The sequence below is a fragment of the Manis pentadactyla genome, chromosome 3 (assembly GCF_030020395.1).
Source record: "Manis pentadactyla isolate mManPen7 chromosome 3, mManPen7.hap1, whole genome shotgun sequence".
In the NCBI taxonomy this organism is placed as follows: domain Eukaryota; kingdom Metazoa; phylum Chordata; class Mammalia; order Pholidota; family Manidae; genus Manis; species Manis pentadactyla.
Window position 1 is genome coordinate 164,817,231 of NC_080021.1, and position 19,529 is coordinate 164,836,759.

Here is a 19,529-nt window from a genome sequence, read left to right on the forward strand (position 1 = left end):
ACCACTTAGACTACTTAAAATACTACTTATTTCATCCTTACTTCTTAGAATTAATAGCAATCTATTTTTCTTCAAGGTCTAAAGAGTTGGGTTTTCCATAACACATTTCTTTCAGTCCCCAATCATGGTGCTGCATCACCATCTGTGATATAAGCACATAAACTCTTTAAATGAGATTCGAAGTCCTTATAATATAAAGGGCACATAACGATAAAAATTTCCAAGTTGCTAATGTAAAGAACACAGTTAAATTTTCCTTATAGTTTATGAGCTAACACTAACCAGTGTTTAGGAATGAGCCTGCTACTTAATAATCTGGGAATAGATGAAGTCAATGTCTTAATGTAAATATGTTCTAATTTTCTCTCATATGTTTTGTTTCTCAAGCAATATCAAAAAGTTTCTTAATTTCACAAAATTTATAATTGCAAAGTCTAGAAAATTTGTCTAGAAACAAAGGTCCTTTTAAAATAGAAATTAGTATTATCCCTTAAGAAAAAAGTGAGGAATAATTCACAAATCTGCATAAGTCTTAATGAACTACAACTATATTCAAGCATTGTAAATCTTATTCACACAAGACATAGTAGTCTTTAATTTCTTGGAGTTACCTATGCATCATTGAATTACTCAAAGGGCTCTTCAAATATGAGGTATATAAAAGTTTCCTTTAAAATACAAAGTTATGTTTTCCCCTAAAAGTTTTTTTTTTCCTAATTGGAAAGATACTTTGTTCTCCAAATGTTTGTATGTAAATATAAACAAGTTTATCATGACTGGAAATATTTTTTTTCTCTCATCTAGTCAGTGCTTATGCTTGCATCTTGGGAGTAATTAGTATCAACATACTAAACAGGTATTATATGGAAGCCCCATAATACCTGTACACAATTCAGAGATAGAAATAATAAAATTACTGGGATTTTAATTCCAAAGAGTAGGAATTTATAAAATTAGAATACATTAATTTATTTCCAAGAATACATATTGGAAATTATATTTTTGAATGAGTAACTACAATGTTATAAGGGAAATCTAATGATTATTAGTCCTGAAATATGAAATTTATGTTGATCTTATAAAGTCTTGATTTTATAAAGGATTGAAATTCATTGCAGTCAGTTTTCAGATACATCTAGTTAAAAAGAGGAAAGAGCAGCTGTATATGGTCACTTTCTTGTTAGCTAAGAAAATTATTCTTTCACACTGGCCTTAGCTGGTCTAATCCCAATTCTAGCTAAGAGATGAGGCAAAGAGTGTGCATTTTAGTTCAAGCTTTGGCACAGTGTTTTCCAACTGTGCTTTGGTCTACATGCAGATATTTCCACTATAGCTGCAGAAACAAGTAATGGATGGAGGAAGTAAAAATTGTGTGGAGAAGTAAGGAGACTCTTGAAGGAATATGACATGCTAAGAAGCTAAAACTTTACTCTGAAAGTTACTCAACTTTTCTGAGCAGACTGATGTGATCTAACATCACGATCCTTTGACAGCACTGCTCTTTCTACTCAGAGAGCTTTTTAAGATAATTGTCCTCACCAGGAGAGCTTTGTTTTCCTTTTTAACAAGCATCACTGGCAAGACTTCATTCTTTGTCATTTCCATAAGAACTACTGTCACATTTTCAAGAGTAAAGGAGCTGTCATATTCAACTATGTCATTCTATAAATATCAGCTTTTGGCAAGAAAGTATATAGGTAAAGAAGAGCACTGTTCTTATATTAGGTTAGGGAAATGCACTAAAATACAGTAATACTTAAATTGATGATATAAATATCTGAAATTTTACATTTAACATCAGTAAGAAAAACATTATATACAGGAAAAAGAGAAGTCAACTTGATTTTTTTTTGTAATGTATTTTATAGAAATCTCCTTTGTTCAAAGGATACAAGGAAATTCATGGTCAGCCAACAATTCTTCAGGGACTTTACTCAGTAAGGGATACTCCAGATGTTTCTACTTCCTTTTCTTCTTCCAACACACATTTAGCTATTCCCTCAGTTTATTTGTTTCTTCACCTTTACAAAAGAGTACATTTACAGTGAAAAGAAACAACATTCAAGTAAGTCCACTCATTCTATTTGTTTCCTATTCTACTTAAAATATCATGGGAGAAAATTAAAAGTCAATTAAAATGAAAATCTGGAGCTTTGTTCTTCCATGTTCTTGCCGAATTTTGTTATATGGGGGAAATGAACATTGGCTCATATATTCCTGGAAATCAACTACTTTCAATTAAAAAGGATATAGGCATATATTTTAAGCACTTAAAACTTGTAAATACCATGGAAATTTTTATTAAAAACAAACAAATAAGAAACACTGCAGGTGATTGGTAGTATATTTGTAACTGGCAAATAAAATAATTCGTTTATTTCAATATGGTCATGCAGGAAGTTTATGACTAAAAAGACTGTGTGTCAGACTTGTACTTCATGCACCAATTCCCAGAATCAAGTATTAACTTACTATTTAACAAAGAAAAAGGCAAAAACCAAAATGTAGGTAGTGTCCTTACATTCACACATATAGTAACATTTTCTCACCATTAGTGAATTTCAAAGGTTACTTGCAACTAACATGGAATAATTGTATAATTAGAAATTCATGAGATTGACATTCAGACCAATTTGGTTTTAACCCCTGCTTGCAAATTACATAATCTTGAGTAAATTACTTAACTTCTATGACCTATTGTTTCTTCCTCAGTGGAAATAATAAATTGTAAGGTTCTTGGAGCTTTACATGCCATAACATAAGTAAATAACATTATAGTATATACATTATAAGCCTATAAGTGTGCATGTATAAACATTAGTTTCCTTCCTTTCAGATTAAAAGTTTTATGAGTATATTTTGCAGAGTACAAAAGTATGCTATGCTTAGAAAAAATACTATTATGACACTTCATAGTTTTATACCACTTCTCTCTGTACATGCAGAATATTGTGCTTTACCATATAGGGGCCACTGATACCCATTCACAGTCCTTTTCTATTATACTTTTTTGTATTCTCAGAGTACAAACTCATGGGGGAAGTATACTCCCCAGAAAACTACTCATTTATGGTCAGATACAGCATCTTACTTCTCACTGGAATAAACACCAAGAAAATATAAAGATGAAATACATGTTCTTTCAAGATCAGTTATCTTGAAACTCATGGACATGACCATTCATTGTACTCATTTATCTTTATGTACATATCTTACTAGTATTGGCAGCAGCTTCTGAACTTTAGATGTTACTACATTTTAAAAGGAGACTAGGTGTCTTCATCCTATAACCATATATGGGTAAAACTGCAGTATCTCCAGAATCTCACCCCTGGCTTTAGTGCATCTCCATATCAGCAGGTTTTCCTAAGGGGTGGAGAGAAATAGTTCATCTCCGTATCAGTGGGTAATTCAGGGACTGAGTGCTTATCAGAACCTGAGAGGTTGTGGGGAGGTTTTGCTTGCTTCTGCCAGAGCAGGAGAGAAACGGCCATCAGACCACTGTTTGTAAGCAAACGGATTTTAAACTTTATTTCTCCCTTTGACTGATTTTGGTTTCAGCTAGGAATTTTGCCCAGGAATTTCCTTTCCCAAGAATTACATCTGCTGGTAGTCAGGAGGACCTCTGAACCAAAAATCTGTCTAAATGGGTGCAACCTCTGGGCGGGCTGCCCCTAGAGATGGTGGGGAGATGCCCAGAACTCCCCCTGTGGATAGTGGGGAGGCCCCAGTGGATGCAGTGGCTGGGAGTGCAGCTTCACCTGGGAGCCACCTATCTGTGAGGATTCCAATTTGGGAGCCCCTAGTAGAGAATTGGTCTAGGGTAAAGCACCTCCTAGAGGGGTGAGGTCTTCCACACAAGTGGGGAAGGGTGGAGACACGATTAGCTGCAGAATTAGCCCTCTGTGAGGTAAAAGACTGCTTAGAGGCCCTGAGTTGTCATTGGAGCAACTGGCATTATAGGGTCTCTTTTCCTCCAGATAATGGTAAATGTTATCGAGGAGAGAGGGTTATACAGAAGAGAAAGAGGGCTATTGAGGAGAAAGAGAGGATTATCAAGAGGGTTAGCAAGGAGAGGGAGGGACTTAGGCGAGAGGGAGGCACACTTCAGCATGGCTTGGAGGAGCTGGGCAATAACCCGTGGGATGCCCTTAAAGAAGAAAGACAGTTACTGAGAAGACAGGTCATGCTTCTAGAAGATTCCTTAGCAGCAGTGAGGGGGAGGCAGCAGGAAAAGCCGCATTGCAGGAGGCTGTGGGGAAGGTGGAGGAAAGAGTGGTACCTTCAGCCCTGGAGATGGTGGGGAGAAAAGGAAGAAGCAGGACTATGGACAGATCTGCTGCTGAGGCCACAGCCCAAGGCACCAGCCTCTCCTGTATTAAAGGCCCACCTGGCTATAATTAAGAAAATAAAAATGAAACAACCACGGTCTCCTCACCGGGAAGAGCCACCCCCTTTCCAGGTTCTGGATCAATCCATGCTCCACCCCTATACCTAGGATGAGCTGGTGGACATGAGCATTTGCAAAGTGCATGTCACATCTCAGGGAATCACACACATCTGGAATGACTGACAGGTGCCATCAGGGCAGTATGTCAGAGCAACAGTTCAGCTGCTGAGGTCCAGGACATGGAAACCGGAGTCAAGGCCTCATGCCTGGCCTATGTCCCTGCAAAACATCATGGGAGACAGTACTCAGGATTCACCTGGTCCCTCAACCCCACAGGAGGATGATTGGGCATTGTGGTTTGACTGAGGGGGTTTCAAGGTCCTCACCTTGGGGGACAGGGTGGGGTGGGGAATGGAGGCCACATGTAGAATTAGCAATTCACTGGTCCGCTATGAATGTAAAATGTGTCCTGGTGCTAGTGGACACAGGAGCTGAGTGTTCTTTGATTTATAGCAACCCTGCGCATTTTCCTGGGACCCCTGCTGTGATAGATGGCTATGGGGGAAGGCAATTAGAGTGAAGAAAGTCCAAATCCCATTGGGGATAGGGTGTTTATCCCCAAAGGAGTATACTGTGTATATTTCTCACATCCTGAAATATATTTTGTGGGTAGATATCCTGCAGTCCTGTGGCTACAGACCACTGCAGGTGAGTTCAAACTGAGGTTACATGTAGTAAAGGCAGTTTTAAGGGGACATGATAAGCACCCATCTATAGCTCTGCCTGTACCTCAGTGGGTGACAAATATTAAGCAGTATAAATTGCCTGAGGGGGCACAAGGAAATTGGAGAAACTCTACAGAAGTTGGAGAAGGTGGGCATCATAAAGCCCACTCATAGTCCTTTTAATTCCCCAGTGTGGCCAATGAGAAAGGCAGACCATTCCTGGAGTACGACTGTGGACTACAGGGAACTGAATTAAGTCACACCCCCTTTGCGTGTTGCTGTCCCCTCTATAGCAGACATTCTGGACACCCTCAGCCATGAGCTGGGGATGTATCATTATGTAGTAGACATGCTAATGGTTTTTTCTCTATTGACATAGCACAGGAAGTCAGGAACAGTTTGTTTCATGTGGGAAGGCTGGCAGTGGACATTCTCTCCTTCCACAGGGATTCCTCCACAGTCTCACCATTTGTCACAGACTTGTGTTCCAGGGCTTGGCCACCTGGGAAAAACTGCAAACAGTGCAGTTGCATCACTGCACTAATGATATTATGCTCACATCTGATTCTCTTGAAGATTTAGGGGGGGGGCAGTTCCTAGACCGCTGCAACATCTACAGGAGAAAGGATGGGCTGTGAACAGCACCAAGGTTCGGGGACCTGGTTTGCCTAAATTTCTTGGGGGTTGTCTGGTTGGGTAAAACTTAAGTTATTCCTGAAGCAGTCATAGACAAGGTCTAGGCTTTCCCTACTCCTCCCACTGTAGCAGTATTACAAGAGGTTTGGAGTCTTTGGGGTTACTAGAGAGTGTTTATCCTGCACTTGGCACAATTTCTGAAGCCCTTATACTGGTTGGTACAAAAGGGCATCAAGTGGGACTGGGATGAGACATGTGAGGCTTCTTTTACTGCTGCTAAGCGAGCAGTCAAGTCTGTACAGGCCTTGAGTGTAATGGACTCATCAAGGCCCTGTGGGCTAGATGTGCATGTAACCAAAGATGGTTATGGATGGGTCTTTGGCAGTGGATTGAACAGACACACCAACCTATCGGATTCTGGTCACAACTATGGAAAGGAGCAGAGGTCTGGTACACCCAGATAGAAAAACAACTGGCTGCTGTGTACCACACTTTGCTGGCTATGGAGGCCATCACCGGAACAGCTCTGACCAAGGTAATAACCGCCTATCCCATCATGGGGTGGGTGCAAGACTGGACCTAAAAGCCATGGAGTGGCGTAGCACAGACATCTATACTGGCCAAATTGGATGCATATTTACAGCAGAGTACCGCCCTCTTTACTAGCCCCTCAAGTCGAGAACTCCAATGCTTAGATGGTTGGCCACCAGACCCTTTGAGAGCAAGAGTTGTGACAAGACCTGAGGGCATCTGGTTAGACTAAGACTGTTATCATATATCATGTGACTGGATATTTGCCTTTGGCATCCCCAGGGAATGATGAAGCAGACACATTGGCCCAGGTGTGCTGGCTAGAAGGAAAGCCTGCCTCTGATGTGGCCCAATGTTTGTTGCATGTGGGGAAAAGACAATGTGGGCTGTAGCCTATTGGTGGGGCTTGCCATTGACCTTTGGAGAAGTTAGCAGAGCCCAGAAGGAGTGCCTTGGGTTCTTTAAGAGGGACTTATACTGAGTCCCATGGCAACATGGGACAATAGTAAGGGGGCCGATACCCCTTGTCAGGTGGCAGATAGACTATACTGAGCCTCTGCCCATATCAGAAGGATATCTATATGCCATGACTTGTATGGATATGGCTACTGGACTATTGGTTGCTTTTCCTGCATGTTGTGCAGATCAGCAAACCACCAAGAGGGGCTTGGGGCATCTCTTTTCAGCCTATGGCTGGCCGCAGGTGGTTGAGAGTGATCAAGGCACCCACTTTACTGGACATGCATTACAAGGATGGGTGCAGCAATTAGGAATAAAGTGGAAATTTCATGTACCATATAACCCTACCTGGGCAGGCATGATGAAGAGGTACAACGGTTTGCTGAAATCTGGTCTGAATTTGGACACCGGACCTGTCAGTTCGCTTACGGGCAGTGCTTCAGTGCTTGAATGAGAAGCCTTGAAAAGAGCCTTGCACCCTGTGGACATGCTAACACACCTTGCTGCCTTTCCTATACAACTGTATGTGCAAACCAAAGAGGAGTTATTGAAGCCAGGATATGGCCAGTGGAGCAACATCCTGCTGCCAGCCCCAACTGCATTAAACTGTGGAGACACTGTTGAATGGATGTGGCCCTGGACATTTCACCACATGGGCTGGCGATGGCTGGCTCTTCTGGCACCATGGGGAAAGGCCTGGAAGCTGGCCTCGTGTGTATTCCTGGAGTAACAGCAGAGTGGCCCTCAAAGAGCACAGTAATGTACTCAAAACATCCAGGAGGAAAGAGCATCTTACGGTGAAGTTTGTTTTATCTTTATGGCCCATGCATGTACCTCCTGTAGCCCTATATTTTGACCCATCTGTAACTCCCACAGGGACAGAGGTGAAAGTCTGGTAAACTAGACCAGGACGAGATCCCATTCCTGCCACTGTCCTATCTCAGGAACACTCTCTTGCATGTATCCTACCTGATAGACAAGATTTGCCTATGCTGGTATCATTAAAACATGTACCTTATTGCCCTTAAGGTTATTTTCTTCTACAGTCCTTGTGGCCTGGATGCTCCCCTTGGTTGCAGCTGCCATGTGATGATTGCTACTGCCTGCCTGTGGAATGAATAAGCTATGGACTCAATCTGCATAGGACTTTGAACCTAGCTTAATCCTCAGGTTTGAGGATTATCATGATTTTATTGCTGTTATTAGCCATTAGTTATTGTATGTCATTAGTCTGATCACAGTGCTCCAGTTTTCTCACCCAGGGACCATTGCAGAAGAGCGGGAATGAGTAGACTGTAAGGTGAGATTTCTGAAGAGGTGGCCTGTGGTTAAAATTGCAGTATTTCCAGAATCTCTCTCCTGGCTTTAGTGCATCTCCATATCAACAGGCATTCCTCAGGGGCGGAGAGAGGTAGTTCATCTCCATATCAGTGGGTAATTACCTGAGTGACTGAGGGCTTATCTGAACCTGAGAGGTTGCTGGGAGCTTTCACTTGCTTCTGCCAGAGCAGGAGAGAGATGGCCCCAGGACTGCTGTTTGTAAGCAATAAACGGGTTTTAAATTTCATTGCTCCCTTTGTCTGATTTTAGTTTCAGCTAGGTATTTTGCCCTGGGATTTCCTTTGCCTGGAATTACACTATACTACTTACATTAGATGATACTTACTAATGGCTATTGCAAGCAATCCTCAATCTCAATGGCTTAAGATAATGTATGTTTGTTTCTTCGTTTTGTCAAATTGACATCACAGTATATGCCTGGAAGTTTTCTTCGAATTGGAGACTCAAGGCCCTAGGATGCTTCCATCTTTTAATTTTGCCATTTTCATCATGTGGCTTTTAAGATCTATGTAGATGGGATGATAGCATGTCAAGTTTCAAGCACGGATTTCATGGAAGGAATTGGATTTGATATGCATTATTTTGGCCAACATACTTTTGGCCATAATTCAATCGTATGACTGCAATATAACTACAAGTGAGGCTGGTAAATATAGTCTTTTGTGCCAGGAGGAAATTCATGGAAATGGTGAAAGCACAGCATGCTGTCTGCTATACTAAATCAGTGTGTATGCTCATTAAAGTTTGAGGCTATGTATTTCTTAATGATCATTGTATCACCCATATCTAGAACAGGTTTATAATATCAAAACAATAATTTAGTCTGAGTGAATACCAGCTACAATAAAACAAAATATCTAGATAATTGTGGTGCAACCAAGGAGAGTGCGTATTTTTGTGACCAATAATAAAATTATATACATACTGTACTTATATACCATCTCAAAAATAAGTGATATAATATTGTCTACAAGAAAAAGGACAGTATTGAGATATGATCAAATAGAATTGTTTGAAAGTCTTAAATAGTATTACTAAAATGTATTAATGTAAAGAAATATTTCTTAAGTTGGATTTAACCTAAAAACTGCCTTTTCCTGTAAACCTGTGGTGGTCTGACTCTTGGCTATATCTCTTTGAGAGGTGGATGGAGGATGGCACAAAGAATGGCAGGAGATACAAATGGGAATACTATTTCCTGTGTAGCAAGTGGCGGACATTTTAAAGAGTAAAACAACATCTCTCAAATGTTACCATGCTAATGTTTTGTGCAAATACACATATCATTAGTAGTTAGAGCCACAGAATTGAGTCATTGTAATGCCTGGGAAAAGGAAGTAACTATTGTGGAAAAGACTGAATAAGAGAAGGCAAAGAATAAGACAGGTATTTCCAAGAACTGTGAAGAAAATGACCTTGTTAGAAAAAATTTTTAAAAAGTCTTTCTTGGTTAAATATTTCAGAAATGAACATCAGAAATTCATTAGAATTAATGTAAAATCTTAGGAAAATTTGATAACTCCCATAAACCTATTTCTTAGTAATTTGACAAAGATGAATTATGTGAGCATTGTGGGAGGAGATGAGAATGTTCATGAGTTCACAGATCCAAGTCATTTTACTAAGCCTAAAAGGGACCATTCTAATAAAGTGTTTAGCTTCCTCTGAAGAAAGGGTCTGAGTATAAATGTTTTACACTTAATGCCACTGTCTAGCCACTCAAAATCAAATCTAGAGATGAGGCTCTTTGCAGTAAAAAGTGGGTTTGCCTGATCAATAATTATAGATTTTATGGAAATTATTTGTTAAAACAGAATTTTTAAAAATTATTTTGAAGATTTTACTTCATAATAAAGAGACTTAACTGGGTGATAGCAAATATAATCTCTTCATCTACATTTCACTGGGTTGAGTTTCATGCAGGTTTGTAGAACTTATTCCACAACATTTCTAAAACTCTTGCAGGTGTTTATAAAATTTACAGACTGTCATTCCTGGCATGCAGAATCATTCCCTAATAAAATATTTCCCCTGATCCCTGAATATGTTTTTTTTAAGCTACAAATGTCATAAAATTACATCTAAATAAATGCTTAATTCACTATTCCCTGTTATAGTTAGATGACTGTTTAGATTCCAAAAAGGAAATAAATTATATTAAGTGTGTACATAATAGATTAGCAAAAATAGATTAATGTTAAATGATAGATAGCAGCTTGGTACAATAAAGAAATAAAGCCATTTTGAAATGGAGAAGCATTTTGAAATGGATTTTGATGGGCTGTGAAATAAAAACAGGGGGAATAAAGTACTGCAATTGCCAAGACTACAGTGAATAATTACATGATATTATACAAAGTAATCCCTGACCAGGTCTTAGCTGCACTGTGTGATGAAATATAAGTAATACATAAAATCGAACGTTTTGCATCTATAAACCAATATTTATAGAACTTAAATCCTAAATGAGAACTTTGCTAGACATGCTTTTCTTCTAAGAGTAGTTTGTTGTTGTTGTTGTTTTTAAAAAAATACATTCTTTTAATTGGCTGTTGAAGGTTAATGAGACCACATAGCCTGGCATGCTGAGTTAGCAAGGGAATGCAGCTGGTTTTCTTCTTACAAACAGCAGTGGCTCTGATGGTGATACGGAGAAGCATTCCTCACTTCACATACCATCTTTTATATGTAGATTGTACTAGTCTTACACAACACAAGTCTTAATAAATTTAAGAGGATTGAAGTCATATTAAACATCATTTCTGACCATAATGATATGAAACTAGAAAGCAATAAAAAGAGGAAAACTTGAAAATGCGCAGGTACATGGAAATTAAGCCTATTCTTGAATAACCAATGGGTCAAGAAATTAAAGGGAATTCAAAATATAACTTAAAACAAAGGAAATTTGAAACATAACATATCAAAATTATGGAACACAGCAAAACTGGTTCTAGCAAGGAAGTTTACAATGACAAACACCTATGTGAAGAAAGAAGATATCAAATAAACATCCTAACTTCACACCTCAAGGAAAAGAAAATAACTCAGCTCAAATTTAGTAGAAGGAAATAAAAAAGATCAAACAGAAAATAAATGAAATAAAGACTAAAAAGACAATAGAAAGATCAATAAAAAATAAGAGCTATTTTTAAAAGATAAGCAATATTGTCACACCTTCAGCTAGAGTAAGATTAAAAGACAGAAGACTATAATAAATGAAATCAGAAATGAAAGAGGCGACATTACAACTGGTAACTGAAATACTAAGTATCATAAGTAACTATTATGAACAATTACACATCAACAAATAGGATAACCAAGAGATATTAGATAAATTCCTAGAAACATACACCTACCAAATTGAATCATGAAGAAATGAAAAATCTTAAGAGACTAGTTTGAGTAGCGATATTGAACCAGTAACCAAACCTCGCAACAAAGAAAAATCCAGAATGAGATGACTTCAGCAGGGGATTCCACCAAACATTTAAGAATTAATTAATACCAATCCCTCTCAAATTCTTTCAAAAAATTGGAGAGGAAGAAACACTTCCAAATTCATTGTAGAAGGCCCACATTATTCTGAAACCAAAGCTACCCAATGACACTACAAGACAAGAAAATTACAGACCAATATACTTGATGAACCTAGATGTAAAATATCTTCAACAAAATATTAGCAAACCAAATTTAATAGCACATTAAAAGAATCATACACCATGGCCAAGTGGGATTTATTCCTGGATGCAAGGAGGGTCCAGTATATGTAAATCAATTAATGTGATACACCACATTAATAGGATGAAAGATAAAAAATGCATGATCATCTCAATAGACACAGATAAAACCATTTGACAAAATCCAAAGCTTTCATCACAAACACTATAAAAATTAGATATAGATGGAATGTACCTCAATATCATAAAGGGCATATATGGCAAGTCCACAGGTAACATTACACTCAAAGGTCAAACAGTGAAATCGTTTCCTCCAAGATCAGGAACAAGGCAAGAATGCTTACTCTCTAGTTCTATTCAATAGAGCATGAGAAGTCTTATCCAGAGCAATTAGGCAAGAAAAATAAATAAAGACATTTAAATAGGAAAAAGTGAAATTGTCTCTGTTTGTCCATGGCATGCTCTTATATTAAGAAAACCCTAAAAACTCCACCAAAAAACAGTTAAAACTAATACACAAATTCAGTAAAGCTGCAGAATTTAAAATCAACATACAAAAATCAGCTGTATTTCTTAACAATAAACTACTGTAATGAGATCAGCAAAACAACCCCATGGACAAGAGCATCAAAAATCATAAAATAATTAGGAATAAATTTAATCAAGAAGGTGAAAGATCTATACACTGAAAACTACAAAACATTGATGAAAGAAATTGAAGAAACACAGATAAATTGACAGACATGACATGTTCATGGATTGGAAGAATGAATATTGTTAAGATTTCCATACCACCCAAAGCAAGCTACAGATTCAATTAAATCCTTATTGATATTTCAATGGCATTTTTCACAGAAATAGAAAAATAATACTGGAATTCCTATGGAGCCATTAGAGACCCCAAAGAGCCAAAGCACTTTTCGCCAAGAAGAGCAAAGGTAGAAGCATCATACTTTATGACCGTATATTACTAAGTTACAGAAATCAAAAGAGTATGGTATTGGTATAAAAATAAACACATAGATCAATGGAACAGAATAGAGAGCCCACAAATAAACCTACATATATACAGTCAATTATTTTTCAACAGAAACACCAAGAGTATACCATGGAACAGGACAATCTCTTCAAAAAATTTTTGGAAAAACTGGAGAGCCACATGAAAAAGAGAGAGACTGAACCTCTAGCTTCCACCACATACAAAAATCAAGTCAGTATCTATTAAATAGTTGACTGTAAGGCCTGAAACTGTAAAACCCCTAGAAGAAGACATAGGGATAAGCTCTTTGACATTGGTCTTGATAATGATTTTTTGGATTTGACCCCAAAAGTATAGACAATAGAAGCAAAAATAAGCACTAATACATCAAACTGAAAAATTTCTGCCCTGCAAAGGAAAAAAATCAACAAAGTAAAAAGGCAACATATGAAATGGGATAAAATATTTACAATTCACATATCTGATAAAAGGTTTATATCCAAAATGTATGCTTAACTAGCACAACTCAATAGCAAAACAACAGCACAAAACAAATGACCCATTAAAAATGGGCAAAGCACCAGAGAAGATGTGTTTACAAAGAAGATATGTGAAAGCCAATAGATATATAAAAAGACACTCAACAATACTTATCATCAGAGTAATGAAAATCTAAATCACAAAAAGATATCACCTCACACATATTGGGATGTCTATTATAAAAAAGATGAGAGTTAAATGCTAGTAAAAATGTGGAAAAAAGGGAATTATTGTATACTGTAGGTGGGAATGTAAACTGGTACAATCACTATGAAAAACAGAATGGAAAGTCCTCAAAAACTTAGAAGTATACCTATACCATACGATCCAGCAATCTAAGTTTGGGGTATATATTGAAATGAAACAAAATCACTATCTCAAAGATACATCTGTACTTGCATGTTGTTTAAGGCAGTACTCATGATAACCAAGATAAAGAAACAACCTAAGTGTTTGTTAACAGATGAATGGATAAAGACAATGTGATGTGTGCACACACAAACACAGGGATATTACTCAGTCTTAAAAAAGGAGGAAGAAATCCAGTCATTGTGATAAGGTAGACAAACCTGCAGGGCACTAGATAAATAAGACAAATACTGTATGGTATCACTTATAATGGAATCTAAAAATAAAAAAGTATTGAACATATAGAAACACAGTAGAATGGTAGTTGCCTGTGGCTGGAGGTGGAAGAAATGGGGAGAAGTTGGTGAAAGGCTACAAACTTTCATGTATAAGATGTCTTAACTGACAATCTAATATATAGAATGGTAAGTAGAGTTGAAAATACAGCATTGTGTACTTGAAATTTGTTAAGAGAATAGACCTTAAGCATTTTCAGCAAAAACAAAATCAAAGGTAACTACATAGGTAACAGATGTGTGAAATGATTGTTTGATTCCTATTACAATGTATACATATATAAAGTAATCACATTGTAAACTTTCAATATATTATGATTTTGTCTGATAATTATACCTTGAAAAAGCTATTTAAAAATCTTAGTAATTCCTGCTTAATTTTCCAATATTCTATCCTAATGTTGGGGAACAGAACCTCTCAAATTGCCTCCTCCATTAGTACTTGAAGCTACTGCAGAAGCTCTTCCCTCTACTTAGATTACCTCCACTCTTTCCTTTTACTCATGAATATATATTTACTCATGCTTTATGACTTAGTTCAACTGTAGTCTCACCTGGAAGCCTTCCTTCCTGGGTCTCTTCTCTACTCCAGGCAATCAGAAACAGTTTATTTTTGATATTCATAGTATAATGCATTGCATTTATTTGTGTATGTGTGTGTGTATCATACACATATACACATACAAATACATACATACATATATGTATACTTTAGATATACCATATTGTAGTATCATTATTTCTTTTATTTCTGTTTCTTCAGGTAGATGGTATATTCAGCATCTAGTACAATCTCTGAAACATACTAGGTCCTCAGTGAATGCTTGTAGAATCATTTCATAATGAATCCTTTCTTGCCTCCTCTATAAATGAGTTCCACCAATTATCATTGATTTTTCTTATAATTCCAATTCCCTCTTGGCCTTAGATTTCCTCTATACTTGAATAAAACAAAACAAAACATGTTTTTGTTGCCTTGGACTACCATATTTCTGGAAATAATAATTTATCATTACTGACTCACCTACCTTACCCCTCATTCAACTCATTAGTCCTTGAAATATATTTTTACCTTATCATGTGACTTAAATTATTTATCTCAAAGTCACTAGTGACTCTCTAATTACCAAATATGTTCTCATTTCTCACCTTGCTAGAACTTAATGTGATATTTGATACTTATACATCATTTTTCTCTCATAGGACATTTCATCTTATGTCTTTGAGACGTTATGCTGTCCAGGCTTACTGATGATTCTTCTCACTTTTGTGCCCTTCTTCCTATCTCAGTCACCAATAGGATATTTTCCAGTTTCTATCTTCTTTATGTTTATCTCAGTATTCACAATGTCTGATCTCATTTATTTTCCTATGACATGAAGAGCATAAAATCTATGTCACTATTTTATACTTATACCTGTCTTGTTCATTTTATGGATATCCTGTTGGTGTCTGATGTTCAACAATTCTTAATTAAAATGTTTCATCTCCTATATAGTATGCACCACCCTTTCCCTTTCATATTTCGATCATTGATATTGTATTATTCTCATCACCACAAACAACATGGACTGGAAACACAGGCCTATGTTGACATTCCTCTCTTTCATATGCTTCTGAATCAATTTCTCACTCTTATTAAGTTTCACTGCAACGTGTATCTTTTGATTCCTTGATTTTCTTCTTGCCATTTCTATGCTAGCTAATTGATATCTGTTTTACTGTAGCTCTTATCTATTTGGAATTAATATTATCTCCTAACTCAACATTTACAATCTCTGATTGCTCTAAACTTACACAATGAAACACTGCACAACAAACTTATGAAGTTTTATAACTTTTTATATTTACTCACTACTAATCAACCTGAAATATTCTTCCCTCATTTTTTACCTGTTGAAACTTTTCTCAACTTTAAAGGCCTAGCTAAAAGTCTATTGTTTCTGATTCCTTCAGTCCAAGTTTTTCAGTATCTAAGTCCTGGCAATACCACCCTTTTAACTAACAGTTCTATCACCTGATTTGTTTTACAGTAAATCACCTATGTGCCTTTCCAACTATTTTAATGTCACTGATATTGGAAACCTGTCTTGTTCTCTTATTCTTATCATAGCACTAATCACACTTGTATGGCTTAATGAGGTTAGGAACTATGTTTTATTTCTCTTAACAACTTTTCTGGAATTAAACATTTCTTAAATTTTTACTGAATGAATGAACTTGTCTTAACTGCTAAGAAACCAGCCTACAACTTTGTACTTAGGATCTGTGTTATGTCAACTTGAGACACACAGAATTAGACTATAAAATACCAAACCCAAATGTTGCACATTTTTGAATGAAAAAAAAAATAGCATGACCAGGACTATAATGATTTTGAATTATGCAGTGGGTTTGAAGACAATGTGAAATAACTAAGATCAACATCATCATTACTGTGAACATTATTTTAAATTGCTACAATTTGTTGGGTGCTTACTAGATGTCAGATACTATGTTAAACATGGAACATGTAATTTTATTTCATTTTCACAGGAACCATAGAGTATTAGTAGTCACAATGTTTTGTTCATATTTTACAGATGAAAGGTCTAAAGTTACACAGTGGATAAGTGTTGTAGTAGGTATTCAAACGTTTGTGTTTCAAAACCTCAAGCTCTTAACCAGTGCATATTACCGTCATGCACTTTGCATATTACATTTTAAATGTGTTTTCATTTTTCCTGATACAAAATAAATTGAAGTGTTCTTTGTGAGTCATTCATTCAAGTACCATCAGTTGCCCTTTTCCTGATAATGGCATGATTCAGAACTTTTAATAATGATTATAATTAAGCAATGATATCATTGCCCCTCTGTTTTATGAGACAATAATTCAATTCCTAAATGGCTAAACTAGAAGGCCAAAGGCAGAGCAGTTTATCACAGCTAGAGAATTAGATTACTGCTGAGCAAAACAGAAAGCCTTGATATTATTACTATATAATGCGTGTTTGAGGGTTAATAGCCCTCTATCCAACATTTTAAAAAATGTTATATCAGCAAGGTTAAAAACAAAAAGGATGCTAGTCCTTTCTATTGGCTATATCTTCTAAACGATCTTTGAGTGTGAAGAAAATTATTTCAAATAGAGCACCTAACTTGAAATCAAGATAACTCAAACCTTTCTTGTCTGAATATGCTTAAGTCATTGACTTCATTGAAATTCAGTTCCAGTGTTTTAAAGTTACAGCTTGGATATGTCAGAAAAATGTCACTGAAATCATATGCAATGAAAGTAAGAAAATGTATATATTTATTGATAAGCTTTCGTATATATATATATATATATATATATGGAAGCTGATCTAGGAAATACTGCTATATTGGTATATAGTACATGTTAGGAAAGAGCAATTTCCATTTTCAACCACAAGAAGGTACAACATAATGCCTCCCCCTTCCTTACCTACTATACAGTCAATTTAAAAAGGGCTTTATTACATAGGTTTCTTTCAAAGAATCTGTCACATAGAAGATACTGGCATGTCATAGCTTCAAAAAGATTAGTGTAAAGACATTCAAAGACATTCTCATCTTTTTAATCACTGGTTCATAGATCTATATTAAAGCTATCCCCACTTCCATAAATATCTAAAACCTTCCAGACTGATTGTGGATATGTGAAACACGTCTTTAGTAAGAATAACTACACATACATATGCATATATGAAACCTGATACAATAATTGGATTCCAATTCCAGATATGAATACATTAAATCAATAAGTAAAACATTTTGCTTAAAATATATTTCATGTGATTACTTACATGACTATCAGGACTAATACATTGTTTTAAAGGAAATACAATAATTTCATGTAATACAATGAACTTGGCTTTTTGAATAACAATGGCATAAACCAAAGAATAAATATGGTCAGTGCCATAAATCACAAGTTCTCCCTTTTAAAAAGTGCTACAAAATATTTAAGGATAGGCTTGATTGTCCATTTTAATTTCAAAATTCAGTTAAATAATTTTAGATATGTTGAGAAATAAATATCAATTGGTTTCAGACTAATAGTGTAGTAAGTGAAACATGGTTTTGATTGATTTCATCAGTCAAGTCACTATTTTATAACTATATAGTTATAACCATAAAAAGTTATGCATTTTATCATTAACATGTTTTAAAGAAAAAAAATTTTCATTCACATGTTAAAAAACAGTAAGATTGATTTTATTCAATGCAGGGGGCGGCAATGAGATTTTGCAGTGGGAGGGAAATTGCCCTCAACTTTGACTACAGCAAGGAAAAGTGGGAATTTATAACCACAAAACAGGATGAAGGGCAGTGATTGAAATTACTAAGAGGACACATCTTGTTAAAACAGGATTCTGGCTAAACTTACTTAACTGGATTCCTGCTGAAGGCAGGGATTAGACATCAGCTGCAGGATAGTGGAGAAGGAGGAACCCAGTTAGACACTGATGGTGATCAGATATTGACGATGGGGAATTCTAACTAAACTGACATAGCAGGATTCTTGCTAAAATAAAATGCAGAGATGAACATGGAAGTCTAAGAAATGAAGCTTAGTTGAAAAAGAGCTCAGAGGAGACTGATCAAAGTTTGTCAAGGAGGAATCTTTATTACATGGTTTATAAAAGTGGATTCCTTAATCTTTTATTCTCAGACAGGTGTCACTACAAAAGTGCCATCTATCCAGAACTTGCACATACCATCCTGTACAAACATCAATAATTTCATAATTGCATGTGATCACTTCTATGATCTAGGACAGGAGTCAGGAAACTATGCCCAGTGGGTCAAATTCTGCCATTGCCAGTTTCTGTAAATAAAGTTTTACTGGAATGCACTCACACCTATTTGAGAATGTTTTACCTATGGCTGCTTTCTTGCTATAATGGCAGTAGTTAACGTAGTTGTGATAGAGTATGTATGGCCTATGGCCTTCAAACCCTAATATATTTACTCTCTGGCCATATACAAAAAGTTGGCTAACTTCTGTTCTAGGCCAAAACTTCCATTTCAATTTAATTTTTCTTCGTCTCCTTCACATTCCTTAAAATTCTATCAAAATGGATCATTTTTGGAGCCTAAAATCTTCCCATTTCCTTTTCTTTCCTACAGTTTTGCACATGCAAATAGTCTTTACCTCAATTAACCTCTTACCTTTTCAACATCAGAAACCATACTCATTTAAGGCCTAACTTGAATTCCTCCCAAAATCTTACATCCCTTCATTGAAACTGAGCTCTCCTTTTTCTGAACTTCCATGGCATTTACTTTTGCGAATTATAACACTTGCTACATTCTGCTACATGTTAGAATTATTTTTGCACATATGTTACATCCCTCATAAATCCATTAGCTCTTTGGGAATCATTGCTAGGAATTACTGATCCAGTTATGCTAATCAGACCTTAGCACATAGCATGTATAAACTTTTGGAGCTGATAAATACTTTGGAGTTTATAGTATTTCATACTAGACAGAGTTTAAGAAATGACAGTAGATTTCAAGATGATAAAACAACAGAAGGAGAGAAGAGGGGAGAGAGGTATATGCAATACAAGCATCTGCCTATTTGCTCTGTGA